Source organism: Protopterus annectens, chromosome 6.part0 (assembly GCF_019279795.1).
Source record: "Protopterus annectens isolate FY-2018-M chromosome 6.part0, PAN1.0, whole genome shotgun sequence".
In the NCBI taxonomy this organism is placed as follows: domain Eukaryota; kingdom Metazoa; phylum Chordata; order Ceratodontiformes; family Protopteridae; genus Protopterus; species Protopterus annectens.
The window spans coordinates 1,266,969,735-1,266,975,586 of record NC_056737.1 but is presented as its reverse complement, the minus strand read 5'-3'; the positions used below and the strand labels follow the sequence as shown (position 1 = coordinate 1,266,975,586).

The 5,852-nt window shown below is 38.2% G+C and overlaps 1 non-coding gene across 1 annotated transcript; it reads right to left on the bottom strand.

The window, feature by feature from the left end:
- Window positions 1-4,676: 4,676 nt before the first annotated feature.
- On the bottom strand, window positions 4,677-4,749 carry TRNAR-CCU. The gene has a single exon. It is a non-coding gene; the product is annotated as a tRNA-Arg (tRNA).
- Between the last annotated feature and the right edge of the window lie 1,103 nt (window positions 4,750-5,852).

Below are 5,852 nucleotides of genomic sequence, written 5' to 3'. Positions count from 1 at the left end.
GCATGCCAGTCTGCAAATCCCAGTATGTCCTTGGAGCTCACTCCCAATGTGGTTCTACATGTCGATCTGGTTGAAGTTTCTCTGGCATGCTTGCATTCTCTGCTCATGTCCCACATAGATCGTCAGCATCTGGAAGGTCTTCACATTGGTGGAGCTGGGTGCTCAGATGCACTACAGCCTCCTCTCAGTCAACATCTCCTTGAAAGTAGTGGAAACAGTCAACAAAAATGCCTACAGAGCATTTTTCAGTGAGGTACCACTCAGTTCATGGGTAGCAATGGTATGATAAGAAAACGTATTAGTATCACATTTTAAAAGTGGCACACATAGGGAGGTAGCAGTCTATTGGTAGGCATTGGGCACATGTTCAACGTATTCACATGCAATGATTTTTATTGAGCAATTGAGCTGATGTCTGTACACCTATACCATGCTATTGGTTAACATGCCAAGATTAAAGAACTTATGAGGAAGCTCACTGAAGTGATTCCAAAACAATGTGTTCTAATGAAACTCATAAGTTACGTATGGAACAAATGTTTCTTATTTGTTGTTGTGCTGATCTAACACCACTGTTAGGCTTAACTACTTGACTACAACTATCAATAAGGTAAGTTGTGATGAGGTCATCTGCTTGTATTGCTCTTTTAGACAACAATACTCAATATCACTCTACTATTATCATTGTATCCTGTATGAACCTTCTAACCCATATTTCATGTATTTTTGTGTCTGCACATGAATATGTCAGTCACATAAAGAGTAGGCATAGCCTTCCCCATATGCAGGTTTATGGCTACAGCCCCTAGCTAGAATGGGTCTATATCATATGAGCGAATCACACAAATTGTGAACGCTCATATCGAACGTACCAGACCTCAAACTTCCTACCCCCACACCCCTTGCTAAATATATATTCCAACTCTAAGATCACACTACAGTGAGGAAAGGGCAAATATCCCATTCTTCACTGTACCGCGAGCTCAGAAAAAGCACATCGAGGTCCGGTATGCTCGATATTATGAGCATTCGCAATTTCTGTGATTCGCTCATATGATATAGGCCAACTAGAACATAAAGCTGCAGCTTCCATCACCCACAACTACTTTTTCTCATCCTTGTGTCCTCCTGATCATCCTTTGACAGCTCTGATAGTGCTAAGTAAGACATCTGAGGTCTGATAGTGCTAAGTAACACATCTGAGGTTCTTGAGGTAAGTCAAGCATACCTCTGTCTGGCAGCTCACCATGTGTTGATGATAGCATGTTGTGAGGCATAGCATACACAGTGACCATTTCTGATTACTTCCCTGGTGTGTATTGGATGTGACCAGGCATTTGAATCGGTTCATTGGTGTTCCATGTCACAAGGTGTGCTCTGTTGTAAGCATCCTCAGCAGACAGTGATGGGGCTCTCTATGGCATCATGAGCCAGAGCTCCAGTTGATAACTGCAGTCACCTGTTTTTAGGAGGATGAAAACACACATTTAGTTCTCATGCTTGCTATTGGCATGTGTGGATTGTGCTTATTTTATAGCAGTGGTCCTATACTTACCAAGTTGGATCCCTTTCAGAAATTCACCATGTTGAAAAGCAGCCCTCAAACTGCTTTCCCTCCAAATCCCGCACACTACCAGGATGTGTTGCCATAATAATCTACAGAACACACAACTTGACAATTGAGAAATGGCAACCCCTTTGTATTGATGTACCTTCTGGCATGAGGTACCACTGGAGGTTCGATTGGGATGTAGGTGCAGCCAGTTGCACGTAAGACGTGGAAGTTAGCAATGGCTTAGAATTGTTGCATGGCAGGTTTGCACTCCATAAATGTTGTTGGGAAGTGAATGCATTCATCCACTCTCTTGCACATTACTGCCAGAAACTATCCTAGAATGTTACTAGCAGCTGTCTGACACAATCCTTGAGCACTGCCCATATGCCTCTGAAATGTCCGACAGGCCAGTATACCCAGACTCAGACACACTTTTGTTTCTATTGTTATTGGGTTACCCCACAGACCATACGTGTACATGTGGGGTCCACACAAGGTGCACATAACCTGTATATGTCGATGATTTCCTGGCTTAACTCTAACTTGGTTCTGCAACTTGCTGACTCACTTCTCAGACACACTGGCATATCGTCCTCTATTATGGCTTGTAGTACTTCCAGACAGCTCTAATGCATTAAATGGAACTTGCATTTTTTGAGTTATATTTTGTGGAATGAATGGGATTAGAAAATCATAAGAAATTCTAATGTAAAGGGTAAGCACAAATGGCCTCTGACAAATGATTTCATGAAATTGATGAACTAGTCTGTTGTATTTTATTGCCATCAGATGCACACTTTGTATTTTGGAAACTGCAGTTACCCTGCAATGAATAGATTATTGCTTGATCTTATTTTATCATTTGTTATGTCATTGCGTTTTCTGCTGATGCACCATTGTCTTTCTTCAGCAGACTGTGTTGTCTGCGACATTCTTATGCAATCGGTCTATGATTTTTTGTTTCCCTTCTTTTACTGTTTATTTATTTCCAGTTTTCAACAGTCATTTTAGCAGTTTTATGTGTTAAGGGAAGGCTGTGATTATGATGAATATATGAATTACTAACCTCTCTGTTCAATAGTTATGTGTTGGACCATGTGTTACATTTCTCTGAATACCTATATCTTTTAAATGACCAGTGAAAGCTAAATGCACAGTGCTTGATATGTTGCATGACCAACTAAATGCCCATAAGCTTTTAATGTAAAGCCCAACATATTTGCATGGCATATTTAATATTTGTTATTTTTACCAAATCATCTGAATATGCTTGCTTTAGCTCTACTATAACAAATATCATTTATTACTGTTGCTACTTCCATTTTTGATTTTATTGATATTGCACATTGACTGTCTATGCACACATCTACATTATCTTCATCTAAACAGTGTATTACTCATATGCAACTTTCCACTTTCTCATTTGTGAACATAATTGTCATTTCCAAATAGAATGGTGAAAAAAAAAAAACAATTGACATATGCTGCGAGATTGTGTTTAACCTGCAGCTGGAAAGGCCATTGACATACTTTGGTATTTGTTATTTGTCATTGTTAGCATGTTTGCTTTTATAATCATATCACAGGTTTTTATCATTGTTTTTTTAACAAGCCTAATAAGTACTTCAGCCACCTTTAATCGGTATATCACTGTGACTTTTCCAGGTATATAGGATGTATTTTCATTGAATATTGCTGAGGCTTCCAGTATATTATCCTATATAGATAGATCAATATAGGTGTGTGTGTGTGTGTGTGTGTGTGTGTGTGTGTGTGTGTGTGTGTGTGTGTGTGTGCGCAACTCTCTATATATCTCAATGACATTTTTTTAAAAAATAAGTTTTATTTATTTTTTCATAAATTCTATAACACAGTTATACAATTATATCAAAAATATAATTTTTTGAATACTATACAATGCCATCATACTGCTATATCTGTCTATATTTATACCAATCAAATCAAACAGAAAACAAGTAAAGGTTCCATTTAAACACATTCTATCCATCTGTGCTTTCATTGCCTCATGTTCTTTCTTGTCCTTATTATCCTTAAAAATTTTCCCATACAGTGAGGCTTCTGTGTTCCTGTCCCCTTCAGCCTTCCCTCACCCCTTCACCTGTGCTACCTCCTGTCCACTCTTCCTTTATCCCCTTTCTGCCCCTAATGTAGCTTCTTCCCTGATCATTCCCTCTGTTTATATTTGCTCTATTTGTCTTGATTTCCCCATTTGCTTCCCACCTTCTGATATAAGTTCTAGGCCCCAAAATATCTTAATATTATACCTTTCTCCTGTCCATTGCCATACTTTTAGGGTCTTCTCCCCACATATAAAAAAAGCTCACTTTAAAACCTTGAAACTTCGCCTGAAACAAAAAAATAACCAAAACATATGACTTTACTTCCACTATTCACAGTAAGCGCTTCTATCCCTTGTGTACTTCTTCCCACCATTTCTAAGTTTCACCTCCTTTACTATATCCTTCAGTGTATTAACATTGTTGATTCTAGTACCTTTTTACCCATGTGACTACTTTTCCTGTGCAGTTACTTGCTAATACATTTTAATTCATCTTTCCAGTATTAGTGTTTGTCATCTAATTTTCCTTTCTATACTGTCTTAGTGTGTGTCCAACCCTAAAAGGGAAAGCTCCTACCTGTTTTGAAACTTCCTGCCCCATATCCCTCCCCCTGTTTGGTCTGCCTGGCCCTGTTGCTTTCTCAGAACATGTGTACTATTCCTGCCTTCTCAGGAACACATCTCCCACAATTCCTCTAATTTCCTCAGCCTGCCTTTTCCTTTCTTTGTAGGTGTTAAATACCACCTGTGTATTATTGTTATAAGATTGTCCCATCTCTCAGTAAAGCTACTTGAACCCTTCCCAAGCTTCCTCCCATTATTCATGTCTTCCCACACTTCTCTTTTGTCCTTAATTGCACTTTTTCATTATCATCCCATTGGTTTATAGAGTAGTACTAGGCTAACTGTCCTTGTGGGCCATTTTAAGCCTAGCCAGTTACCCATGTGAGAATCAAATGCTGCACCTTGCATTTGTAAAGGAAACACTTTAACTATTACAGCAACCTCCCACCCAAAGCTTCACTTGTATCAAGATTATATCACCCCAGATGGGACTCGAACCCACAATTCCTGGCTTAGGAGGCCAATGCCTTATCCATTAGGCCACTGGGGTCTGACATGCAACATTGTTATAGAATAACCCACTGTATCAATTTTCTTTCTAAATGGCCATTTTTATTCACATTTTTTCTATCTGCATAGTGTTTTTACCATGGTTTTAGTCCTTGTCTCAATTAAAATAATGGCCTGATTTACTGCCAGGATAAAATATACATTTTCAGATTGCATCTGTATTTTGTTTGCTTCCAAACTTGCCAGTCAATTGCTCACTTTTTTTTATTCTTTTGTTCTCCATCTTAATCTGACCAATCTCGTGTTTAATGTCTTTTAAATTTACTGTAGAGTCACTGGTAGCTCTAAAATGATGGATATGCAGCTACAGTTTATTGAAGTAAGAGCTGACAGTAGTATCATTAGAAAACATTTTGGTCGGCAGTTTAGAGATTGCTTTGAATTTGTTTTCATAGGTGATTTCTAGGCTAATGACCCTAAGGGTGCTTTTTTAAATGTAACTATGCTTTTCAAAGTTAGAATCAAACCCTGTACTGTGTGTCTATGAGGTAAACAACTTGGCCATTATCCCAAACTCCAACCCCATACTGCTGTGATCCTATGTATTTTATTTTTCGCTTTCACATTTCTTATTTTCACTTGGGAATCCTATCGTAGTCACTTGGGAATACTACCATAGTCACTTGGGAATACTACCACAGTCACTTGGGAATACTACCGCAGTCACTTGGGAATATTACTGCAGTCACTTGGGAATACTACCGCAGTCGCAGCTCATATTATTGTACCGTCAACTTTTTCTAGTCCAGTTAATTTTCCTTCTCTGTCTCATACCAAGAATAAGTTATTAACCTAACTGCAAAAAAAACAGTAGAAGTCAAAGGAACTTCATTTAAAACAGAGCTTTTATTTTCACATAAAAAAGAACTAGCACATTGGCTAGGAGCCTTCTAGGATACTAAATCACTGTACGAGACATCAAACTGAAAAAGCCCAAGCAGGAAAATCCAACCAGTCCAAGATCACCAAACAGTTAATGGGAATACAAAAAAAATCTGAAGCTGTTACTAGATGGGAAAAATATATATACAATAAAAATATTAAAGCAATGCATTTATATAGGTATTATTTGATAAACCATTT